We start from the raw sequence: 13,251 nt of genomic DNA on the forward strand, positions 1-13,251 counted from the left end.
TCAGCTTTAGTCTGTGGACCAGTAAATACATGTAATCTTGAAAATAAATTGATTCTGTGTATATAGTAAAGTTAGAAATAATTTGCAATCGATTTCATAACTGAAACATAAAAAAGTATTTTGAGCCGATCATGACATAATGCGCCATTGATTTTATAAAGGATACATAAAAAGTACATGTACTGTTGAATAAAAGCTACTAACCTACTTTGTGGTGTCGCTTCCTGTGTTGGCCGTCCGCCTAGGATGATGTCTGCTTGTGATTATTAATTCATGAGGGTAGAATCCATGAGACAGTGTTTTGTAATATAAATGTAAATTAGAAGTGTCTGTACCAGATAGGACACCAAGACGGCAAATTACTCAACCACTGTGCACAGGGACAGTCTGTAAACAAAAATACAATACAACATATAGCTTGTTTTACAAGATGAGGAAATTTCTCCTCAAAATTTACATTTAAAATTACATGTATTTTCGGTTGTAGAAATACTTGTGTTCTTATTTAGTCGTGCATAATACTCTTTAAATCTACAGCAATTGTAATGCCTACCCCCCCCCCCCCCCCAAAAAAAAAAAAAAAACAGGATGTGTTTGTGAAACACTGATGCCCCCGTATGACAGCTTATGGCGAGGGTTGAATCTTCTCAAATGCATGTCAAACTCCAAAGGCCAAAAGTGTTAGTAGCCAAAGGAAGGTTTTGTTACATTTACAAGGAATTCACCTGTAAGCAGTGAAAACCCTAGTTCTAAATGTTCAAAAGTTATTGCCAAGGTTAACGTTTTGTGGGTCAAACTCTAAGGTCAAGGTAAAAAAATATTCATACCCTCTAAAAGCTCTTATGACGTCACAGTGAATACACATGTGAAGTATGAAAGCCCCAGCTCCAACCACAGGCACCTGACGTTACTTATTTTTCTTTTAATAAAAAAAATATACATATACCGAATAATAAACGCTTGTTTATCATTCGGTATGTGTATATTTTTTTTTATTAAAAGAAAAATAAGTAACGTCAGGTGCCTGTGGCTCCAACTGTTCAAAAGTTTTGACCAAGTTTAAAGAGCGTTATTTTTATTTTAAAAGTACCCTGTCCCAGAGAAAGGTCTTGTCACAAGAAAAACACCTGTGAAATATGAAAGCCACAGCTCCATCTACTCAAAACTTTTAGGCAAGGTTAAAGTTTTCGAGGACAAAAACTATATACCCCAAAAATTTCGCTGTATTTCATTTTGAGAATTTTGCATGGCATTTCTTGTATTTTTATGCCCCTGGATCGAAAGATCCCGGGGGGTAAATTGTTTTTGTCCTGTCTGTCTGTTTGTCTGTCTCCGGTCAACTTTTACATTGCCAATTATTGTTGCACTGTCAAGGGTAGGTGTACACCACTTCAGTCTACGTCCCACTCCAGAATTGTGTTTCCATCCGGGGCACAATGTTTCACAAACACGTCTTTTTTTCTTCATTTCTAATTTTTATTTCCGACAATAATTTTTTAACATTTCCTGAATTATTTTGGAACAGCTTCCTTGCCATTTTACGTTCTCCAAGTACGTTAAAAAATTTTACGAGATATAACCAGAAATTGCCAATGAGACTGTAGCTCTATTGATATGTACGTATAACAAAAGAAAAGGTAGCACTTGAATTTGATGGATTTGAAACTTTGCACCATGTAGCAATGAATAAAATTATATATCTTAATGCAGTCTACCTGTCTGCTAAGTTATACTGACTGCAGGAGGAGTAGTGATTGAATGTACTTTAAAGACATTTCTACTTTTAGTAACAATGTCAACAACATTTAGCGTAATCAAAAGCTAATACATGTATATCCTATTGTAAATTGCATGTATTGTAGTCTAATTGTGCGCCAAATTAGATTGAATTCAAATCAAAACTGCATCAGGAATAACGTTGTAAAGAAATTATCTAATGAAAAAAATTATTTTTACTATTCACAAATATCAAAAACCAATTCAACAAATTGTGTACCTTAGTGTAGTCTACTCGTGTGTCAAGTTATATTAAACTCAGACAAAAAAATATAGTAGGAATTGCATTTTCAAGAAATTTTACCAAAATATTCTATTTTTAGTAACCATGGTAACACCGTTCCTCGAAATCAAGAATCGATTAATAAAGTAAATTATGTATGTTAGTGTAATCTACTTGTAAGCCATTTTATATTGAAATCAGACCAAAAATGCTGCAGTTTAGCAGTTTAGAGGAATTTCTATTTTAAGTAACCAAGACACCATCATTCGTCAAAATCACAAATCTATCAGAATTATGTACCTTGGTACATGTATAGTCTACTTTTATGCAAAATTATATTGAATATTGATATCAAGCTAAAAATATTGAAGGAGTAGCGTTTCAAACGAATTTCACAGAAATGTTTATTTTTAGTAACAATGGCAACATAGTTCATCGAGATCAAAAATCGATGCACTTAAATGTTTTAATGTGGTCTATTTGTGAGTCAAGTCATATTGTAATCAGACCTGAACTGTAGAAGAAATAGAATTTTAAAGGAATTTCACAACCTTTTCTAATTTTTGTTACCTTGGCAAAACAGTTCATGGGGATCAAAAACCGCTGCACTAGATATTAGACAATGTAGTTCAGTGTACTTGTTTGCCAACTTATATTGAAATCAGACTAAACTGTTGGAAGAGTAACTTTTATTAATTTTCACAGAAATTTCTTTTTAAATAGCCATGACTATTCATCAAAATCAAAACTGATGCACTAATTTACATATCTTAGTGTACTCTACTTGAGTGCAAAGTTGTATTGAAATTGGACCAAAACTGGAGGAGTGGTGTTTTTAAAAAAGTTACATGTATTTCCAAAGGATTTATCCTTCTTTAGAATAAATAACAGTCACGTTTAGAGTGAAGAAAACTAGATTTACTTTGAGCACTGAGCTCACTAAAATCCAAAATATGTGTAAAACAAAAAGTAAAATAGGAGGTCACAATGGCACAAAGTTTCTTTGATAGTCTCATTAAATTTCATTCAGTGGTATAAGAGGATAAGAGATGGGTACCCCAAAGCGTAATACACGGACGGACGGACACCCCAATTAATATATAACCCCTTGTTTTCAAGCAAAGATATAAGAACAGAAAACGAACAAATTATAGTGTTTATAATGAGTATTCGGAACTAGTAAAATGAAAACACGTAAATATTCCAATATCTTCCACTGTTCCAATTATTACTTTTGATACCTGAATACATGTAGTTGTTCCGTGTGAAAAAAAATTGACATATTTACGGTTTTTTCTGCAGACCCACGCGTCACGGTGATTGCCTTTAAAAGTATAAATATGTCAACTGTTTCAAGTACGATAGCGAACTCAAACTGACAGCAAAAAAATCAAAACTTCACATAACTCAAACAATCATGAATAAGCCTTCATACCATAGGTATCAATATTAATGTCTACATTTTTGAATTCAGTTATTAATTATCAGTTCTTGAATTAGTAATTATTCGGAACTGATCAAATTCGAAACTGACCATACAACTGTACATGTTTCATATTTTATTCATACACTTTGTTACACTGCACATCTATCCCATAATTATTCTGTTCATTTTTCTAGATGAAATATCAAATTAAAGTGCGAATATGTTTTTGTTCCACTCATATGAGCTCAAAAGTCAAGGTCATGAATTCAAACATTCCGTCTTTTTGTTAACACAAAGGTCTTTCGTTTCCGCGCGATATCTCGAGAAGCCCTTGAGATTTTTGCAATGAAATTTTATACAAAACTTCCTGTGGCCTATTTTTTAGGTCAAATGTCTAAGTTCAAGGTAATAAATTTATAAGTTTTTATGTGTAAAAATTTCATTTCCGATCGACATCGGAAGAAGCTTTTGAGCTTTTGCAATAAAATTTTATCATAACTTTTATGAGTCCTCCCCTCTTTAAGTGTCCCATCACCAACCATCCGAACGCCCCCTTTAGATCCGCGTACTCTTCTCTTTCCCTTCAGCGGGGGACACATATTCTCCGAATTAGCTTGACTAATGTTAGAAAAAAAGGATTATAGCATATCCGTTTATTAACTATAGGTTTTTACTAATCCTTGTACTATACTTACCATTTTTACGACCTTAACCGCAGCATGGATTTCGGCGTTCTATTTTTATTGTTTTGAACCGTATTTTTGACCGTATTGGTCTCTGCGAAGTAGGGCTGAAATAGTTCCACAATTACACGCGCGGTATTTCTTTGGAAGCACGTTTATACCCAATGTCTTTCTCTATAACATTGAGTCCAGGAAAGAAGCCAATGCCTTACTGGAAAGTGATGTGGATATTCTAAATACTTATTTCGACTTTAATATACATGTATTGCTATGATTTTTAACCCCTTGTCCTAGACCTACTTTACAAAAATTTAAACATCTCTTTAAATTGGATATAACGTTTAAAAGGAAAAAAATTAGACTTTTTCGATATCATTGACAGCTGCTTTTTCAATAAAAATGGACTCGTAAATTTACTTATCTTGTCAATGGTCATTTGCAAAATCATTTTGTTAAAAACATTCTGATAGTACACACAAGTACTCTGAAGTTGACATCAAAAAGATGCTTGAGTTTCTGATTGACAATATCTACATGTATGTTGTTTTCAGAGACCAAGTCTTCCAACAATCTATTGGAATTCCCAGAGGTTCCAATTGCGCCCTGTTATTAGCAGATCTATTTTTGTATTCATATGAAGAAGAATTTGTGCAAAATCTTAATCGTGAAAAGAAGAAAACACATGCTGTAGCCTTCAACTCGACATTTAGGTAAATAGACGACGTATTGTCCATTAACAATGGTAATTTCCATTCTTATATCGGGTTCGAATTCCACTGTGGGACGAAGAGACCGGTCCTTCGGATGAGACCGAGGTCCTGTGTCGCAGTATGTGCTGGCACGAAAAAGATCCCTCACTGCTGAATGGCTCCGAGTACCGAGTAAAGGACAAAATTTATAGCTCTCCGCCGTTTATATACCTCAGTTGATTCGATACGCAAGAGCATGTTCTACGTATACGTATGAACAATTTCTAAAACGAGGTAAATTATTGACATACAAGTTGTTAAACAAGAATTTCAGAGTCTCGTTTCTGAAGTTCTATGGTCGATACAATGACCTAGTCAGCAAGTATAATTTATCATTGAGTCAAATGTTAACTGACTTTTTTTCATACTTATTGTTAGTCCATTATTTATACACTGAATGGACGAGGAGCACAAGGCGGGAGTGACCGGTCGACAGGGGATACTCACTCCTCCATGGCTTCTGATCCTACCTCTGATGTTTTGGAGGTCCGTGTTTGCTCTGCTCCTATTTTGTATTGTTTTATGGACTGTTGATCTTGAATACTGTTCGTTATCTCCATATGTTTTCATTCATCTATATTACCTGTGACAAGACCTTGCTATGATTTTGATTATGTGACTTGACCATAACGTTTGGCTTAAATTGATTGAAAAAGATACAATGTACCTGTACGATGTTCATATTTGATACATGCATTACCTGTGACAAGATGTTTCCGAGCATGCTGTGATTTTCGAGTGACTTCTTGGCCCTCTTGTTTGATCTAATTAATTTTCCATAGACACCAGTCGACGGTTTACAGTTAAAACATATACGCACAATATGTTTCAAAAACCGAAGGGTTGGGTAAATTTAGTACAGACGAAGCTTAAATGACTGTTTGATAAGGAATAATTAAAATATTTAGTCTTGTATTAAACAACTCTATAAGTGTGGAAGAAAAATTGATACATACAACACAATGTCTAAAGTCATGTAGTAAAAGAACACTTACGAGACATGGAAAAGGCACACAAGGTGAATATATGTTCGGCAGCCAAGTTAAACTCGTTTAATACTTACATTATAAAATATTTTTTCTGCGGACACATATTTAGTAACACAGGAAAGATACACAAATCCATCTAGTATTTCAGCCAAGTGTTATATAATCCATTTAGAATAAAATGCACCATTGGACACATTTCCGTACAGTCTTATTATGATCCAGGATACATCGTTTTTCTGAATAGTACTGATGATGTGTGGGAAACACATAAATAAATCTATTATTGATTTTTATAATTGTTATTATAAGCAACTTCCACTTAGTGTTTTACAGCCTAGAAGGTTTCATTAGATCAGCTTGTCAATATCTGATGCAGATCCTTACATTAATATGATTTATGAAACTACAGAACGGCGGTTAATGTCAGATTTGGCATGAAATACTGTAAAATATTTATTAACAAATGCAATATAATAATAAAGTCGAGAACCTGTAAACCCTCAATCCATCCTTGGTAGAGAATATTTAAAGCAGTCGAGAATCGAACAAAACTTTAATAAACATTCTAAAATTAAGGTAGTCCGATCTCTAAGTTATGAAAATTAGGATTTGCGTAATCGAAAATGCTCACAAAAACACAAAATGTATCTAAAATATTAAGTGTTACCCATGGTATTTCTTCAAAGTTCATCATTATAATTTTTCATATGAAAAAATTTTAAAGAACTGCGAACGATAGTATTGTTCTCCCGCCTACCTCCAAGTCAATTTTCAAAAGTTGACATATTCGATGAATTTCTAATATTTTGTATAAATAATAATATGGATTTTCATAAAACATTACTTATGTGGGAAAACAAAGAGAGATAACTCTAAAATTTTGGTAAAACGTGTGATTTTTAGCTCACCTGAGCCGAGGGCCAATTTCAACCAAACTTTCCACAAAGTATCCTTGGGTGAAGGGGGTTCAAGTTTGTTCAAATGAAGGGCCATGCCCTCTTCCAAGGGGAGATAATTATGAATTAGTGAAAAAGTAATGGCTTGTTTTAAAAATCTTCTTCTCAAGAACCACTGGGCCAGGAAAGATAAAACTCCTGTGGAAGCATCCTCAATTAGTGCAGATTCAAATTTGTTCAAATCATGACCCCCAGGGGTAGGGTGGGGCCACAATGGGGGGGGGTCAAAGTTTAACATAGGAATACATAGGGAAAATATTTTAAAAATCTTCTTCTCAAGAACCACTTGGCCAGGAAAGATGAAACTCATGTGGAAGCATCCTCTGGTAATGTAGACTCAAGTTTGTTCAAATCACGACCCCTGGGGTTAGGATGGGGCCACAATGGGGGGTCAAAGTTTAACATAAGAATACATAGGGAATATCTTTTAAAATCTTCTCCAGAACCACTGGGCCAAGAAAGATGAAACTCATGTGGAAGCATTCTCAGGTAGTGTAGATTCAAGTTTGTTCAAATCATGACCCCCAGGGGTATGGTGGGGCCATGATGGGGGAGGGGGTCAAAGTTTAGCATAGGAATACATAGGGAAAATATTTTAAAAATCTTCTTCTCAAGAACCACTTGGCCAGGAAAGATGAAACTCATGTGGTAGCATCCTCAGGTAGTGCAGATTCAAGTTTGTTCAAGTCATGACGCCAGGGGTAGGAAGGGGATATGATGGGGGTCAGGGTTCAAAGTACATAGGAATACATAAGGAAAATCTTTAAAAATCTTCTTCTCAAGAACAGCAAAGCCATGATTGGTCATAGTTGTATGGAAGCATCCTCATGTGGTGTAGATTCAAGTTTGTTCGAATCATGAGCCCACTTGAACCCACTTTAATATCTAAATTTTTCAATACTAAACATTTTTGCTTTTAGTTTTACATAGCCAGAGCTCAGGTAAGCAATATGGCCCCTGGGCCTCTTGTTACTAAAGAAATAAACGGAAAATATTTTTAAAACATCTTTCCCCCGTGTCTCAAAAATTCCTTTTTACAGGTAATATCGAATGTTATTTCACAAATTCATACCAAAGCTTTTTGTTTGACACGGGGGGGGGGGGGCATATGTTTATTGACAAAGAACGATAAAAATGCTTATTTTCCACCAATTTCAAAGCGATTTACAACTGAAACATTATATTTTATTGATAAATTTATGTTTTATTTATTTGCCTAAAACATAAGAAAAGATATAAGGAACATTTAATCATATCCAAGACTATTTCATGGCCAAATTGCTATTTATATTGAATTAAATGGTTCCAAAATGTAGGCGGGAATCGAGAGTTAGCGTGCGTATTTCTTATTAAAGCTTTAAAAAAACAAGATGTGTTTGTGAAACACTGCTGCCCTCGTATGGCAACATAGCGAACGTTAAGCTTTCTCAAATGCAGATCAAATATGTTGGTACCTAAAGTAAGCCCTTTTCACAAGAAATACAAATGTGAAATATAGAAACCCCTAGCACCACCTGTTCAAGGGTTATGACCAAAGTTAACAATTTCAAAGGTAGGACAAACTCCTGGGTCACGGTCAAAGGGTCAAGGTTACTGGTTTCTAAAGAAAGGCCTGTCTCAAAAATTACGTATGGGAAGTATGAAAGCGCTGGCCCTTACTGTTCAAAAGTTATGGACAAGGTTAAAATTTGTAAAAAGTATGTCAAACGCCAAGGTCAAGGTCATAGGGTCAAGGTTCTTGCAATTGATATCCAATGAAAGGTCTTGTCACAGGGATTAAATATGTGAAATATGAAAGCTCTAGCCCCTACTGTTCAAACGTTTTGGCCAAGGTTAAAGTTTGTAAAAAAAGTAGGTCAAACTCCAAGATGAAGGTCAAAGGGTTAACTTTGTTGATATCCAATGAAAGGTCTTCCCACAAGGATTTCATATTTGATGTATGAAAGCCCTAGCTCTTACTGTTCAAAAGTTATGGCCAAGGTTAAAGTTTTTTTCGTAAGAACTGAAATCTCCAAGGTCAAAAGGTCAAAATTGTTGGTTTCAAATGAAAGGTCTTACCAAAAAGAATTGATATTTGAAAAATGAAATTCCTAGTATCTACCGTTTAAAAATTAGGGTCAAAGTAAAAGTTAAGAATTTTTGCGTAAAAGTGGGTCAAACTCCAAGGTCAAGGTGAAAGGGTCAAGGTCTTTGATATCAGATAAAAGGTCTTGTCACAGGGATTAAATATGTGAATTATGAACGCCCCAGTCCTAACCCTTCAAAAATTATGGTCAAGGTTGTATTTTTAAAGTAGGTCAAACTCCAAGGTCAAAGGGTCAAGGTTCTTGATATCCAATAAAGTGTCTTCTCATAAGGATTACATATGTGAAGTATGAAAGCCCTAGCATTTACCGTTCAAAAGTTATAGCCAAGGTTATCCAATGAAAGGTCTTGCCCCAAACAATATATATCTTAAGTTTAAATGTCCTGGTATCTACTGTTCAAAAGATATGGCCAAAGTAAAAGTTCAAAATTTTTGTGTAAAAGTGGATCAAACTCCAATGGTCAAGATCAAAAGGTCAAATTTGGTGGTACCCAAAAAAAGGTCTTGTCACAAGGAATATACATATGAAATATGAATGTCATAGCTCTACTAAATCAAAAGTTATGGGCAAGTTTAAAGTTTTTGCGGACAGACAGACAGACAGACAGACGGACGGACACGACAAAAACTATATACCCACGAAACTTCGTTCACGGGGGCATAACAAGACGCGTTTGTGAAACACGCATGCCCCCCTATGGCAACACAGCGAAGATTAAACTTTTCTTAAATGTAAATTTAATAGTAGGCCAAGGCTAAACTTTTTTCATAAGAACTGAAATCTCCAAGGTCAAGGTCAATAGATCAATGTAATTGATATCCAATTAAAGGTCTTGCTACAAAGAATACATATGTGAAGTAAGGAAGCCCTGGCCCTAACCCTTCATAAGTTATAGCCAAGGTTAAAAATTTAAAAGTAAGTCAAACTCCAAGGTCAAAGTCAAATGGTCTGAAGTCTTGTATCAAATGCAAGGTCTTGTCACAAGGATTAAATATGAAAAGTATGAAAGCACTATCCCTTACCATTCAAAAGTTATGGCCAAGGTTTGTTTTTAAGAGTAAACAAACTCAAAGGTTAAGGACTAAGGGTAAACGTTTTTGGTATCCAATGGAGGGTCTTTTTAGAAAGATTACATATGTGAAGTATGAATGAACTAGCTCTTACCGTTCAAAAGTTATGGCCTAGATTAAAGTTTTTTCATAAGTACGGAAATCTTCAAGGTCAAAAGGTCAAGGTAGTTGGTATCAAATGAAAGTTCTTGCCACAAAAAATACATATGTAAAGTATGAAAGTCCTAGCCCTAACCCTTCAAACGTCATGGTCTAGGTTAAAAAATTTTAAAAGTAGTTAAAAATCCAAGGTCAAGGTCAACGGGTCAAAATCCTTGATATCAAATGCAAGATCTTGTCACAAGGATTAAATATAAAAAGTTTAAATGCACTATCCTTAACCCTTTAAAAGTAGGTCAAGGTTTGCTAAAGTTTTTTTTATATAAATACGGAAATCCCCAATGCAAGGTTAAAAGGTGAAAGTTGTTGGTAACCGATGAATGTTCTTGCCACAAACAATACATATATGAAGTATAAAAGTCCTGGTATCTACTGCTCAAAAGATAAAGCAAAATTAAAAGTTTGAAATTTTTGTGTAAAAGTGGATCAAACTCCAAGGTCAAGGTCAAAAGGACAAATTAGGTGGTACCCAGAGAAAGGTCTTGTCACATGAAATACACACGTGAAATATAAAAGTCATATCTCTACTAAATCAAAAGTTAGCAAGGTTAAAGTTTTTGCGGACAAACAGACCGACAGACAGACAGACGGACATGACAAAAACTATATACCCCCGAAACTTCGTTAAAGGGGGCATAAAAATTACAAAACACGAATAAAAGCATCTCCTGTATATTTTATAATTGGAGATACTTGTAAGCAACAAATTTATTTTTACATACAAAATGAATTACAGGTACATTTATGCATGTGAGAAAAATACAATTTTGTTCTGATACGTTATTTTTAGTTCCATTTACTATAATTGTTGCATTAATACATGTTATAAATGGTTGCCTCATTGCAAGACAAGCATTGATAAGTAAGACTAGATTGAAGGAAAATATATTACTTTATAAATGTATTTATTTGTTTTGTACATGTAATGAAAATTGCCGAAAAACAAGAAAGAAATAGTAAATATAAAATAAAATAATAAAACGATTTAATTTCAAGCTTTATTTTGAGATTTTTAATTTAAATAATAAGTTTTATAAGTCAAAGAGTTATCGTCTTTGATTTAGTATTGATTTCTACTGGATTTAATTTCAACTGAGAAACAAGGTTGCCGCGACTAACAAAAAGTCTTCAATATGAATACTGAAAAATACATGTTCATGTATCTACTGAAAAGTAAAATGTATTTGCTTTGAAATTGTATATCATATTTTAAGGATCTGTCGATATATTTCTTAAAAGAAAAAAGATACATTTTGATAAATTCAAATGTATGTATTAACTCCAAAATACTTTGAACTACTTGAAACTAGATGAAACCCCGCGCAAGATTGGGAAATATAATTGATCACAATGTTGACAAAGCAATTGCTCCATAATATACACTGTCGTTTGTACTGAAAATATATAAATGGATGTAATTTTCAATAGGAAAATTTGTTGAAAATCGCTCGGAGTACAAAATCTCGTCGGTCTTTACGTCCCACAGTGGATTCGAACCCGGAACTTATGATTCTGCTCCTTACTCCAGGACTCTAACTACGCTCTTACTACTGTGCGACACGGGACCGCTCCCAGTTTGTATTGCTTCAATGGAATTTAAGACCTAAAACTTGTCGTTATCTTTGCATTTTATTGACACTCTTGTATCACGAACTTATTTGTCAGTGGCATACCTCAAATTTAAATTGCTATAAGGTAGAATATGCCCGTGTATTTTAAATTGATTTGAAGATGTGAGCTCTACATACAAGTGTTCATTATATAATGGGTCATAAATAGGGGAAAGAGTCAACAGAAAAAAATGCAGCCATAACTTTAATTCTTCAGTTTAAAATTTAGTTTAAGAGAAAATATCTGATAATATATTCCCTGTTACAATAAACAACTGCTATGCGACATGTTGTTAATTTGATATTTACGATTGAACAGAAAATTCTATTATGAAAAATTTTTAAATATTTCATGCATATTCGATTTAACACCAAAGATCTTAAACTTGGCATATTTCTGTCACAGATGCATGGATACATATATTTTCTTTAGAGGATCATTTACCTCTTCAACCTCTAATTGCTCAGTCTCAGAATGTGGTCAAGTTGCTTTTCAATTTGATTTTGTGGATGATTAGTGTGGAATTGTCAGGGAGATGGGGAGACAGTGAGGTATAATGGCTGTGTATTTCTAAGATTGCTTAAAGCACTTATCCCACTCGAGAGGAATCAATGTGAACGTAAGTAGAAGATGGAGAACCCAGGAATCATTGACCATGGACCCTTCTGTCAAATACTTTCATCCATTTGGTTGTAGAAGCAATTTCATATTCTAGATCATTAAAGATATGGCTTCAGAAAATTGCTTTTTCATGATAAAGGAGAAGAAAAAGTGACGGACACTTTTACAGAGGGAAAATCTACAACCTCGCGAGTCTTGCTTACTATATACTCGACGTATAGGAAGTGTGCAAAAATTGGTTTAAAATTCCCTACATAGAGTTTATTAAACATAAATCCCAACAAAAGACCCTTGTACTTGTAAATATTTTTGACACCCCTCAGTAAATTTTATTTTTCGATTACATGTGTTCAATACTCATTCCATTTGATTGTTAAATCAAAATCTACAACGTTGTATTATGCGTTAAAACATCTTTGTCAACTAAGAAATTTTGATCCGCTCCTATCCTTAAGAACTCTTGGTTAGCATACAGAGCTACCAATCTTATTATCTCGAACCTTACCACATAGTATATTTGCCAGGAGAGTGACTGATCAGAAACTCTTGATCCGCGAATAAGGCTTAAGATATGAAAATATAACCAGGTCTCTATCTAGACTGTAGCTCTACTGGTTTGTGCTTATAACAAAGGAAGAGAAAGATTGCAATAAGAGTATAACTGTAGGAGTAGCCTTTTTAAAAGAATTTTACAGAAATATCAATTTCAGTTACATGTACCAAGGCACATCATTCATCAAAATCAAAGCATAATAATTTAAGACAATTATGTATCTAAGTGTAGTCTACTTCCAAGCAGCAATATATTAAAATCAGATTACAACTGCAGGAAAAAAAGCATTTTAAATGTATTTCAAAGCATTTTTTATTTTTAGTAACCACTGGAACACCATTCATCGAA

Source organism: Saccostrea cucullata, unplaced genomic scaffold (genome assembly GCF_032062105.1).
Source record: "Saccostrea cucullata isolate Sc308-1 unplaced genomic scaffold, CSIRO_AGI_Scuc_v1 ctg165, whole genome shotgun sequence".
NCBI classification, from domain to species: Eukaryota; Metazoa; Mollusca; class Bivalvia; order Ostreida; family Ostreidae; genus Saccostrea; species Saccostrea cuccullata.